Source organism: Polistes dominula, unplaced genomic scaffold, assembly GCF_049000335.1.
Source record: "Polistes dominula isolate Pdom_NZ unplaced genomic scaffold, Pdom_raw_medaka contig_20, whole genome shotgun sequence".
Taxonomy (NCBI): domain Eukaryota; kingdom Metazoa; phylum Arthropoda; class Insecta; order Hymenoptera; family Vespidae; genus Polistes; species Polistes dominula.
Window position 1 is genome coordinate 2030284 of NW_028301147.1, and position 14458 is coordinate 2044741.

Genomic DNA, 14458 nt, shown 5'->3' on the forward strand with positions numbered 1-14458 from the left:
GATGTTTCTTCTTCGGTTATTCGCATAATTTGTCGCGCTAAAAGTGGCCCAGTTAAAAGCCGAGCGCTCTCGCGTCTTGATTACCTTCACTTTTTCATCCTCTACTTCTTCTTTTTTCTTCTTCTTCTTCTTCCTCTGCTCTCTTTCTATCTCTTTCTTTTTCTTTATCTTAATCGATGTTCTTCGTTATTACGTCATACGCGCTTGCTTTTAAATTCAAACATTCTTCATAAATTACATCGTAAAGAAGTATCACGATAGGATATTAGGTATACTACGTGAAAAAGATGATTTAAAATGATTTTGATAGACAAGAAAATAAAAAAAAAAATAAGAAAAATATTATTATATCCATTAACAGGATTTTAATTAAAAGTGATATCTGATAAATAATAAGAAAATAAGATCATTATAACTATGACTATACTTCAAATCGATTAATTTCTTTGAGTTTCTTTGATTTTAATTAGACAGTTATTAATTATTATTTTCTTTCGATTATTAATTTCGATTATTTATATCACGATATAGATATTGAACTTGTAATTAAAATATATCGAATGAAATTCAATGAAGATACATAACGATAATTATTACGAATAATAATAATAATAATAATAATACGATGAAACAAAGAATTTGATAATGTTGTAGTATCTTATCGTGTTAAATATATCATCATCTGATGAACTCTTGTATCTTTTTTTTTATTCTCGATAAAAAATAAATTTCAAGAAGGAGGACACAAAAGAGAAGAGTACGAAAATCGAATGTATCCGTTAACGCATGTATTATTCGTAAAATGAAACGATGTATCAGGTGTGCGTGATACGTCGTACGTGTCAAAACGTTCGCACAGGTGTCATTTTCGAAATATTTCGTCGTGGGAAAAGATACAGTGCTGGACAACGAAACAAACTCTTCGTTTGTGTTACTCTTTATCATCATCATCATCATTATCATCATCATCATCATCATCATCATCATCATCTTATCCTTTCATACAAAAGTATAAGCCGATTCTCGAGAAGTAATACTTGAACATTTCGTAAGAATTCAATATTCTAAATTACATTTTTACATAACGCGAAATATATTTACATTACATGAACTATATCGAGAGTACTTTCTCATATAAGTGAAATATTATTCTTTTTTATCTTCTTCTTTCTTTCGATTTTTCCTCTCAGACTCTTCTAAGATGATAGTAGGTAACTTAACACTTCTCATTCATGGGTCTAATGGATTCACGTGGAATTATAGTTGTGGAATACACAATGAGTTGTAAAGACTGTCATATAATTTAGACTTAGGTGTAGATATTAGGTGTACCTGTTTAACGTCACGTTCCTAACTCTTTCGTAATGCATCGAGCATATGAAGAAAAGACAAAGGGACCTCCTTGGACTTCTGAAGTTTTACATATGGAGCTAAGTCGACAAATGTGAAGTAAGGAAGTACGATGAATATATGTGATAATGCTGCGCTGTGTTATCCTTTTGAAGCAATCCTATGTTCAAAGGTGGTACTATATTGGGTGTATGTGTGTGTTAGGAAGTAAAGAAGTAAGGAAGTAAGGAAGTAAGGAAGATGAATATGCGTGCTGATGTTGGTTGGTCTGTGTTATCTTTTTGAAGCAATCCTATGTTCAAAGGTGGTACTATATTGGGTGTATATGTGTGTAAGGAAGTAAGGAATTACTTTATTAAATAAATAAGGAAGTTAGGAAGTAAGGAAGGAAGGATATTCTTTAAAAAACGAAGAACATGCTAAAAAAATTATTTAATTATGTTATCATTCGTATCAGTTTCCATGAAATTATTAACGATCGTACAGGTACTATACTATGTCACTATCGTCGAATGACTGGAGAGACAAGGGTGAACAAAACGAGAGAACGAAAATGTGCGTATACTTGCCGTTGTCGTCGTTTCTATGTGTTAGAGAAACAGAGAGAGAGAGAGAGAGAGAGAGAGAGAGAAAGAGAAGTTACCAAGTACCGTCGAGTATCCACTCTAAAGAGCTGGGTGGGCTAATTAACGCGTTGCCTAGCAACCGGACGCCAAGTACGATCTGCACTTTACTCCATTCCGGTCTCTCTCTCTCTCTCTCTCTCTCATTCTCTCTCTCTTTCTGTTTCTGTCTAGCTATTTGTCTATCTCTTTCTCTGACTTTATTTTTCTTCAAGTTCCAAGCTAGGTCTTTCAGTCAATTAAGATTTTTATTTTTCTCAGTGAATAAGAGACATTAATTTGAAGAGTTTTTATTTTTATTTAGTATCATCTAACTATTTATACTTTTTATATAAAATATTTATGTATAATTCAGAAAAAAATATTTGTATATAATTATTATTAAAATTTGGTAATATGAAATTTATAGTTTGTGTGTGTGGATTTGAAATTATGATAAAAATAAGTATTATATTGTAAAGAGTAGAGAGACAGGATGATGATGAACGTTATGAACTTATATAAGTAGTCCTTCCGCGGAATCGTTCACTATACCTAAAGAATAGGCTCTCACGTGTATCTCGGACGTAGGCATCTGCCAGTTCCTGTTTTGTCGGCGCTTCAAGCTGTGAAATTGCTCCGACTTATCATTCGAGCTAACGAGTCCCTAACCGTCTTCACACTTCACACTCTTCTCATTCCATCTATTCTTTTGCGGCTCTCTTTCTCACCTTGCTGGGCTCTTCCAGGGGCGTAGAAGTAGGATGCAAGGATGCACTTTTACACTGACGTGAATTTTTATTTAAAATTTAAAAAAAAATATATATATTTTTCGTATTCATAAATCAATCGAGTAAAACGATCCTATCTTATCTAGGAGAAAAAAATAAACGAATGAATTGATATATGTTTTTAATGAAATTTCTTCTTGTTTAACCATTTCAACGTTTTAGTACGTGTCTTAATTTTTATGTGTATGTTTTGATTTGATTGGAATAAAAATATGTGAAAATATTTTCTAGATGATATGAACAATTTATTGATTACTATACGAATGAATGTATAGAATCAAAATGATCAGAATAAAACTTGTGTTTATCCTACGCCAGTGGATGGGCCGATCGAGAAAAAATACTCGGGATGCTTGTCACCCCATAGGACGAGGACGAGGACGAGGACGAGGACGACGAGGATGGTTTCGAGGAGGGAACGGCAATCGCCTGTAATTTGTGCCTCCACCGACACGCGGTACCCCTCATTGATGCCTTTCTCATTGTTGTTTCATCTCGCGTCTTTTCCATTCTCACACATGCACACACGCACTTATAACAATTTTTTTTTTTTTAATGTTATATATGCATATACACTTTTACGTTGATATACACACAAGTGTGTGTGAACATTCATATAGTAACTTCTTCGGGATATCCTTCCTTTTATTTTATTTAAAAAAAATTTTTTTTTTTTTGTATGCGACAGCCGACAAGAAGTGTCGTGCTGCTCGACGAATGACTTCGAACGAGTTGAAAGAGAGGAGAAATGCGAAAGAGAGACCGATACGTCGGAAAAGATCCGACGTATTCTTTTGTGACATTCATCGAGAGGAGCTCGGTCAGCCTCAGAGAAAATAAAAAAAAAAAAAAGAAGGAAAGAAATGCACCACGTCACGCACCTTCTCTTCATCTTCCTCGATCTACTTATCCTCAATTTACTCGTATCTTCCGTTCGACGTGCGTGTATTTTATTCGCGCGTCACTTGGACACCACCATCACCAGTCCCACCCCTGTCACTCTTCTTTATTTTTGTCATTGTTTGAAGAAGAGGATGAAGATGAAGAAGAAAAAGATGGGATTCACCAAAAAAAATAAAAAATAAAAATAAAAAATAAAAAACAGAAGGAAGATGAGGAAAGATGGGAGGGGGTTGTGGAGTGGGGTAGGGGAGTGATCATAAAATAGAGATGACCAAGGTAATGGAAAATTAATGAACGCTTTCAAAGGATTACAGAAGAGATTACCACGACAATGTTTATATCGTTGAAAGGAACGCTGTTTCTTCTTTGCTTCTTCTTCTTCTTCATCATCATCTTCATCTCTTCCTTTTCCTCCTCCTCCTTCTTCAACTTCTACTTCGACTTCGACTTCGACTTCTTCTTCTCCTTCTTCTTCTTCTTCATCTTCAACGTACATTTTGCAAAAGAAATAAAACGTAGAAGACGCTCGAAATAAATCGCGTAGTTAAGAAGATTATCAACGCTAGCTATGGAAGAAAACGATGTTGCTGACGTTACATATATGTATATATATATATATATATATATATATTTCTTTTTATATATATGTGAAATGTTTAATAGGATTTTAAACGTATTATTCATCGGCATTCTGTAATCGCATCAAAATTATCGTACCGTGGTCTTGGCAAAAAAGGATCCACCAAAGCGAAACGTCGAACGCTTAGTAAACGGCTGAGTAAGTGTGTGACGGTTCATTAATAAAGATTTTCAGAGTATACCTAAGAAACGATTCAACTTGCTGCTCTTCCTCGTCTTCGTCGTTCGATCTTGTCCACTACTACGATTATTATTTACATTTTTCATATCTTATTTTCACGATCGATCGAATAGATTCAGCGGTTTTCAACGATCCGTGTTATTGATCTAACCGATTTAAATTACTCGTAATAGTCATAATTGTACAAAGTAAAAAATCGAACAAAATCTATCAATTATGTTCAATATTTCTAGCAATTATTTTTATTATTTAGATTATAATTTAATTGATTTGTTGAATGAATTTATTTATGAGTTGTTTCAAGAAAAATTATTGAAATATTTTAATTGTATTTAAAAGAATAATACTTTACAGATGATTATTGTTCAAAAAAAAAAAAAAAAAGAAAAAATATTATATGTAAATTTTGTAATAGTTAGGAGAGTTTGAAAACCACTGGAATAAATGGATGAGCTCGCGACAAGTTCGATGCGTCAAAGTCACACAAATACTTCGTTTCCCGTTAACAATGCATTCATCGAGCTCTACCACCACCATTATCATCATCAAAACCACCATCATCAGCACCACCACCACCACCATTACTAGCATGGATATTGTCGCGCGTAACGTATGAAACTTCAAGAGGTTTTAATTGCACGAAGGTCGTACGGCCATTCGTTCAATCGTCCTGAATGACTGTCGACAATCGTCCAGACCAATGACAATGACTTGATAGACGCGTCGCGAAAGAGTGACGTAACGAGTCGACGATGATAATAAAAATCTTTGATGAAAAGGAAACTAAAGAAAACAAAAAAAAAAACAAAAAAACAAAAAAACAAACAAACAAACAAGATTTCGATCCTTTCAAAATTCTCGTGTCTAAATTCTACTCAATTTCAACGATCGATTATCCTTGTAAATCCTACGAATAATTTTAACATTTTTGTATTATTCGATAAATCAATCAAATGATAAATGAACAAGTTTTTTGCATATCGTTTAAGGAAAAAAAAAATTGATTGAATTATTTAAAAACCATATTTAATACTTTGATTACTTTTTTTTTTATATGATCAGGTCAGTGAATAATACAAATTTTGTATTCAATTTTTGTCCATTGTTCTTTTTTTTTATATCAAATGAAAAAAACAAGAAACACGATTAAGTCTTGGGATAAATGTTGTCGAGATGAGACGAGACGAAATAAACTACGCCGAATCTAGGATGAAGATCCGGAGAAAGACAAGATTAGAATAATCGTCGTCGTGGTTGGATGAAACGAACGAGGGAAAGAACAACTATGGGGGCCCAGTGCTCGTTTCGGTCGTTTAGAATGGTTTAAACTGTTTAACATAATGGCCGACGCGGCAAAACGAAGTCTGCTCCGATTCGGAGACCCAACAATTTGGCCGACTGTTCTCTAATGTCAACAGATTAGCCGTAATAGTGAAATTACACGTTCTTGTAATATCATCTCTCGCATATGGAGTCACGTCGGCTTTCCCGTAATCCTCGTAATCGCGTGCCTCCTCTTCTTCTTCTTCTTCTTCTTCTTTATCCTCGATGTCCCTCCCCTTTCCACCCTCGTCCCAACCTCCCTTCTATCACCCACCACTATTTATTTCTCCCTTTCTTCAACCTTTTCACTTTTTTCTTTCCCGTTTCCTTTAAGCTACATTGTGTCTCGTTTCATCTCTTCCCCCCACTAGCATCGCTTTAAGAAGATATTTTGGATAATATTAGGGTTTAGACATTATATTGGACGAGAGAGAGAGAGAGAGAGAGAGAGAGAGGAGAGGTCAAACGGTTTTGCGAGCCAGATTACATGCATTATTTTTGCTCTGAGTCGAAACTTCGGCGACGTCGAAATGGCCGGTAATTCGATCGACATTCGGTGGTAAACGGGTCCGACCGTAGTTGTGTGTCTGGATCGAGGATTCGAGATTAAAAGAAGGTTGTATATACCATATATATATATATAGATCGTAACGTATCGGAAGATTCAAGAAAATTGTGAGCTTTTAGATGATTCCAAATATTGGAATTTAATAGCAGGTTTCCTTGAAAAAAAAAAAAAAAAAAATACGAAGTCGTTTATAAGAGGACGTGACTTTTAAAACGGGGATATTTTCAAACTACGATCGTACGATTTAATAAAAAAAAAAAATAAATTATCTTAGAGATTAGATCAGGTCTCTAGTAGTTCAAGGTTCATAGTTAAAAAAGATGCTTCTTCTTTTTTTTTTTTTTTGACATGTTAAATGTTGGTCAATTACGTTGAAGAAGAAAAATCGTGCGTGAATCGTTTATGAATGAAAAGAGATCGGTTGAAACGTCAAAAAAAGGGAATTCTCAGATCACGAAGGATAGGCACGTCATAGTTTTCTAGGGGAAGGGTGGGGGTTTATAATGATGGCACACGATCGAAGGATGACGTACGACGTAGTCCTCCAGGGAAGCAGAAGTGGCTGATCCATTGTTACGCTATCTCTCCTATTCTACTTGGAGTTTAATGCATAATCTATAACGGGCTTTTAACAATGCGAAGCACCTCGCTTTTTGAGACGAGAACGAACCAATGAGAGAGAGAGAGAGAGAGAGAGAGAGAGAGAAATAGAGTGAGAGAATGAAAATGTACTTTCTCTCTCTCTCTCTCTCTTTCTCTGTTCATCTAAGGGATGGTTCTAGGGAATCGATCTTCGGCAAGGCGCACCCTCATATTTCACGAATGTTTTGACGTCTGCTTCGTAAGCATTCGTCTACTCGTAAGGGGGTGAATCGACGACGGGCCAACATTGCGAACAAAAGAGGAAAAATAAAAGGGAAACGTTATACTCTATTTTCTTGACGCCAAACTAAAACCACAACGAAACCACAAGATCTTCATTGAAATTAGGTCAAATACTAGAAATCCCTGATAAATACTGAGATCATTATTAGAACATTTTCGTATCACTATCAAACATAGATGATATTTAAAGATATTTGTATCATTATGAAACTATACAGGATACTCGAATATTTAATCATATTTTTATTTAAGAAGAAAATTAATATTTAAGAGAATGACAGTGTGTATTTTTTTTTGCGAAATTAAATACGAGTCATCTGTATATCTATTTTCGAAGTTATTAAGATCACAACGACGTTGCATTACCGATCGGTAGGATCAATCGATCTCTTTCTCTCTCTCTCTCTCTTTTTTTCTCGATTATCGGTGATCGACTCACAAAGAAAGTCAGAGTGCCGGATACCTAAAAAGAGATCACTGAGAATGAAAGAAATAAAGAAAGAAGGAAGAAGTGATTATGCGATCTTCTTGGGATCCACCACTTTATCTCCCTTTTTCCTTCTCCCTTTGCATCTCTCATCGGTCTCCTTCCACTTCTCATTCCCCGACCTCGACCCTTACGAATGTGTCCTCTCTTCTTTCCCTTTCTTTTTCTTTTTCTATTTCTTGGCCGTTCGCGAAGTCATTCGAGGTTACATTTTGTCCACGTCATTTCCCGTAATGCGATATACTATAGGTACAGATATCGAGCGAAATCTCGAGCATCATTCCGTGGCTATTAATCTATTGGCAGGACTCCAAGGGCAATGCACTTCCTGATATACATATTCAACGACGATTGTGGTGGGCCTGTGTTCGCATAAGCAAATTCACGACGATTCGAGACGGTTAATCGTGCGAAAAAGAAAATCTTTCTTTCCTCTTATTTCAATGATCGATTTTTATTTCTTATCTTCATTTTCATCGTCATCATCATCATCATCATCATCATCATCATCATTCTCATCCTTCTTGTATTCCTTAAAACCAGGCTAAGAAAGACAGATGATTGTATCTAAGAATCACATTTTGTCATGTACCTAAATTAATATGTGTGTAAATCTTTTTATATTAAAAACATTATTTCTTAATATAAAAATAATAATTCACTATAATTTATATTGTACTAAAAAAATGGTTGTCTTAACTAGTAACATTTTGAACTAATTCTGTGTGATTTGAAATGTAATTGTATACTGTTGTTTTGTTTCTATTTTATTCTTATGTGAATCTGATTGGTTGGTGTATGAAGGTAAGAGAATGGACGACAATTTGAACCGTCTGGACTAACTTTTGCGTGTTAGATCAAGAATCTATAAGAGGAAAACTAGTTAAATCTTAGGTATATACTAGACTATTTTCTTCGTGAAAATTATACACAAGCAATATACCTTGTGTGTTGCGCCTGTTGCGTGCAAGTGACTTCGATCGAAGAAAGGAGGTGGAGTAGAGTAGTTCGCTCGAGGATAAACCTCGGTAACGTCGCCGAGTACAACAGAACCATTTTGTAAGCTCTAAGTCGATAAGCTTAGCTTGAATTATACCGTTAACTCGACGAGTCTTTTACGTACTAACAATTAGGTCACCACTTCTTTACGTTGTATAAAGCTTTGTACAAAAAGCTCGTGTATTTCTTACCATATACATATACATATATATAAAAGAATAAGAAGGAAAAAAAAGGGGGAAAAAAAGGAAATAAAACAAATCTAAAATGAAAAGTAAAAAGAAAGAATAATAGCTACGTAGCCCCTAGCCAATTCCTTTTGAAGTTACGAGAGTTCGCAAGAGTCCACGATACGTAAAGGCGTTCGTAAAAAGGTCCGTTACAGGTCGTCGAGATGGTATCGGCAATTCTATTCCAGGAACGTCGCGCTAAGGTTGTATATATCATAAAAATTGGAGGTCTCTCGTAGGTGGCTCGATGGAAACAATGTATCCCTTCGGGGCAGTCCAGCTTCGATCGGAAATAAGATCTTGGATCGAGCAAGCCACAGCTCGAAAAAGTTTGATCCTCCATATAATCGCACATACACATATATAATATAAACACACACATATGGATATATTATATTATATTATACATAGAATATGTCGAAGAAATATTTATGTATGTAAATTCGTGTAGAAAAAATATTCTTCTATATATATATATATATATGTATAGATATGAGAAAGTATTATGTTGCATGCACATAACATATACATATACATGTATATATAGCAAATATATCTGTCGGGATATTTATGAAGATTTGGGAAGAATGGAGGAGGATGATCCGCATCTGCCGCGCCATTAGCCTTAGCTACCCACGTCAGGGCCGTAGCTGGGGGCGCCAGGTGTGACCTCCTTGGATCTCTCTAATGACGCGCCGTGATAATCCGAAGCAACACAAGCGGATGCCAGCACGAGACGGATATATAGCCAAAGAGATTGATATGCCTCGTTGAAGACCAGACTGATAGCTCGAAAATGCCCTCCTCCTCCTCCTCCTCCTCTTTTCTTTTCCCTCCCCCCACTATTCTCCTTTCATTTTTTTTTCTTTTTGTTACTTTTACCCCTTCTTCTTGACTGACTCTTTCTCTTTTAACCCAAGCCCACCCCCCAGGACCCCCTTTTTTTTATATTTTTCTCTCTATCATGCACGAAGGGTCTTCAGGATTTTTCCCGCAGTCTCGATTCCAACCACTGATGAATGATCCGGTGATTAAAGTGAGAGAGAAAGACAGAATGAGAATGAGAAAGAGAAAGAATGAGATACCTGGACAATAGGGATTTTAAAGCGGTTTTTTCCTTTCTCCTCCCTAGAGTTTACTACTCGTTCACGCGAAGGGCCCTGAAAGCAAAATTAATTGCGCGTAACTCGTTATCCCGTCGTACCTTTTAATATGTTATTATTCGTTATAACTAGACACTGTAAGGATGAGTATGAGAGTATGAAAAAGAAAAGGACTCGTATTCATGAGAGAAAGAGAAAGACAAAGGGCCTTTTTCTTGTAGGTTCGTTGAAAAAGGATCCTATAGTAGGATTTGTTCTGCGTGTTATAGAATAATTGATTAATTAATTCTACCTTTTTTCTTTTTCTCTTCTCTTGTTTCATCTTTCATGATACTTAAAGTACAATGAAATAAATCACGATGTACTTCTTAGTTTGTAAAGTTTTTCCTATTAAAACATCCAATCTTAGAAACAATAATTGTATTAAAAAACAAAAAAAAAAAAGAAGAAAAAGAAGAAGATAGAGAGATTAATTTTTCGTATGGATAGGTAAGTGTAAGATTTTCAAGGCTACATGTGGGAACATGTTAACTAGAGGATAATCGATGAGTAGATTACTCGTTGGTCCACGGGATGTCAGGAACAAGCATTCTCAAGTAAAAAAAAGGAAATAAAATTAAAAAAAAAAAAACAAATATTCTTACTCGTACGTATACGCATACATAAATATATCTACGTACTCTCGTATACTCTGTCTGTCTCTCTCGTTTGTTGGCGCGAGTAAGGCCTCAACATAAAAGGAATTTCACCTACAACCTTTCGACGTCGAGGCTGTGCGCCAAGGTTTGGAGAGGACCTTGTTATTAATCACGACGCTGCCATCTCCCAGAGCAACGTTCGCTCGTTAGCCAGGGGGTTGGCGGGTCATGAACGGGGGTTTTCTCTCTTTCTCTCTGTACGACCAAAAAGAGAGAGAAAGAGGAACATTGGTGGGTATTTCAGGGGTAGGGGGATGATGGCCATCTCTTAATTACTTCCGCGCCAATTAACACCGTCTCGAATAAAGAAGGGGCTACTCGAGCACCAATGGGAGTTCAGTTCTGAAAAATGCCGGTTGCCTGGTAAGCACTGATTTACTACCCAACGTGTAGTTATGCAAGTAGGTACTTACCTAATATCGCAAGCATGGATTTTTCTTTTTTCTATTCTTTTGTTTGCTTCGAAAAAATCAACCGATGCGTCTCCTTTTTTATTTATTTTTCCTGTTGTATCAAATTTTTTATTAGGGGTTGTTATTTTTTCATGAATAAATATAAACTTGTTAGGTAGTAATATCTGTATAAAAGTGTTTAGATAATTATTATGACTAACAAAATGAATTATAATTATTATTATTATTATTATTATTATTATTATTATTTAAGTGATTTTATCGATACTTTTCTGATAAGGGTAACAATGAAGAATGTAAGAAAGTAAACCGGTCACGTTCGTAAAGAGTTCGGTAGATTCGAACAGGGTTGAAGAGTGGCGATAGAACCTAAGATAGCCAGAAGGGATCAGCTGTGGTTTTCCGAAAGTGGAGTCTCATGGGAAGTCAATCAAGCAGCCTTTCTTTTGGCCCTTCATGAAGGGGGTGACTCTGAGATCGAAGAAAATTTCGTTTGGCTAAGCACGTCGATACTTACTGATATCTTTTCAAATCCCCTTCCAACTCCCTACTTCTCCTGTTAAAATATATTGAAACTGTATCGTCTAGCACTTACAAGGAATTTTTACGCTATCCAAATAAAAAAAAGTATGAACATGTCCGATAATAATCCGAACATGAAGAAGCGTGGCTCTATTAACTTATCAAAGTACACGTCGCGTGTCTCCGGCTTAGGCAGGTCGCGTGTACAGGTGTAATTCACGAGCCGGGCTATAAAATGTTACCCACGGAAATACCTCTACATAAGCTTATTAAAAGGAGTTGAAAAAAAAATAGCAAGTGGAAAGGGAGAAAGAGAGAGGAGGAGGAGGAAGAGGGAACGTTCGTAAAAGGAGAATCAGCATCCACACTTCTAGCCAACCCTCTTTCTCTCTTTTGTAGACTGTCAGCATAATAAAGGTTAGCCATGCCACATACCACTATGGACGATGAAACAACGCGCGTGGCCACAGGATGATACAGAGGGAAAGAGAATGAGAGAGAGAGAGAGAGGGAGAAGGGTTGGTTAGAGGATATAGCGATATTACAGGATATGACGATCGTCTCTGTCCTTGTCTGTGTTTCCATGTACGCGTTCAAAGGGGGCGGTTCGCAAAGCAGTGTGTTGCACGGCAAGTAGAGGGTGAATCGAGTGTAGACAGAAGCCAAGGTGTATTGGTGGTAGTAAGCAGAGAGAGAGATGGTAGTGGCGATGCTGTTGGTGGTAGTGGTGGTGGTGGTGGTTGTGACGACGAGAGTGGGGTGAGGTTTGGTCGGACGAAGTGGGTGGAGGGAGGGTTGGCGATTGGCATTTAATTAGCGGCCGGATGACCGCCGCCGCCTCCGGATCAATACGCCGCCGCTGGGGCTAGTGTGCAGGAGGCAGCGATCCCCCTTCGACCCTCTCTTCACCTCCATCTCCACCTCCAACTCAACCTCTACCTTTCTCTACCTCCACCTTCATCCACGTCCTCTTCCGTCCTCCTCCTCGTTCTCTTTCTCCAACCCCCACCATTTCTCCCTCTTGTCCACCTCCTTTTCCTACTTTCCACTTACCCCTTTGCCGAGTTCACCAAACCCTTTTCCATCCTTCACCCTAGTTCATTCTTCGATGGTGGTTGCCTGGGATGAGGCTGAACGACGAGAAAACGAACGAACGAACCGAGAGCTTTCCGCCCCAGCTCTTCTACAACCATTTCTATATCTATCTATCTATCTATCTTTCTATCTTTCTATCTATCTCATTCTTACACTTTTTCTTTATCTCTTTTTATTCCTTAAGGTAACCCCGTGACCCCGGCTCACCACGTACGGGGAATATCCGGAAGCACTTGGCCAGAATAAAACGAATCCACACTTAAGTGCCGTGGATCCTTTTCGACCCTATCCTTTTGGAACTGGACAGAATTTCGACGGATGAATCTTGCTATCCTTTTTTTTTTTTTCTTTCTATTTCCTCTTCTTAGTCTCGTTCAATTAAACGAAATCCCGATTATTATTACAAATTAATTTGTAATATAATTGATATTTTTTACAAAATATTTTATAGATACTTTGACTTTGAAAAATATGTCGAAATATTTGTAGATGTCTTCTTTGGTATTTTCTTTATTTTCTTTTTTGTAAAGTTTACTTAGCGTAAGAATCCTGAAGTGTAAATCGATCCTATGCCTTGGTTTTCCTTTCGCTCTCGTTCGGCCAAGAGTTAATCACGGTAAACAGACTTCATTGTTCCATAAGGTATGTGTAAAAAGAGCATAGGGCGACGTCGGACACGGTGCTCGTGCCAAATCAGTGTTTATGCTTAAAATTATGGCAGCTCGAGTAACAGCCTTTGGATATAAAGCCGCCAAACGGTTCTCATTCCTTTCATTACTACTTTGCTTATGGCAAATGTTTTCCATTTCGAATAATCTACGAATGATCTCTCTCTCTCTCTTTCACAATTATTAATATTAATTGAATATATATTTTTATTAAAAACTTGTTAACTTTATTTCACGTTCAAATAAAATACTGAATCATTTTTTTTATCCCACGATATAAAAAAAAAAAAACCAATTTATTCTTTTATTTTTTTAATCTTTTATATCAACTTAACGTGCAATAAAAAACTGATTATACATATTAACCTACGTAATAAAAATATATATATATATATATATGTATTTAGTTATTAAAAATTCTTTCTACAATATTTATTATTAGACCTTTGCGTGGGATGCGTAACGATTTCATTTTACAGTGCATACTCTTGATAAATGAAACTTCGATTTATATCCAATACTCTCGATATGGAAAAAAAAGTGAATAAAAGTGATCGTATTACACGGTGTGATGGATTTTACAAAATTTCCAATCTTCTCTCTCGTATAAATCGAACACTAACGCACCACCACCCGAAACGTATCGTTTAAACATCGTTTAAACGGAGCACCCCTGTGCCCGTTGTTCAAGCCGCTTCTATCCAACAGAGAGCGGGCCTCGTTGTTTCTCAAGGAGTGTATAAAATACGGGACTTGTTAACAATGTTCGCACCTACACACAAGAGTTCATCATACTCGAGTATGTATAAATGTATATATACATATAATATGAAAGTGTTAGAGAAGGTGGTCACCATCGTAAATGCGAAGTTGAGACTGGAAGACTTGGGCTCCTTTCGGCGACTCTGACCTTCGGCCTAAGATCCTACGAAGATATTTTATTCCCTGGAGGATTTTTACGAGCCGATATATCACACATCGAGCCTGGGCCCAACGGGGTT

General features: G+C 36.5%; 1 protein-coding gene across 1 annotated transcript in view; it reads left to right on the top strand.

Moving 5' to 3' along the window:
- LOC107066116 (uncharacterized) overlaps positions 1-14458 on the top strand; it is a 221016-nt gene that overhangs the window by 62477 nt on the left and 144081 nt on the right. The window lies entirely within an intron of this gene.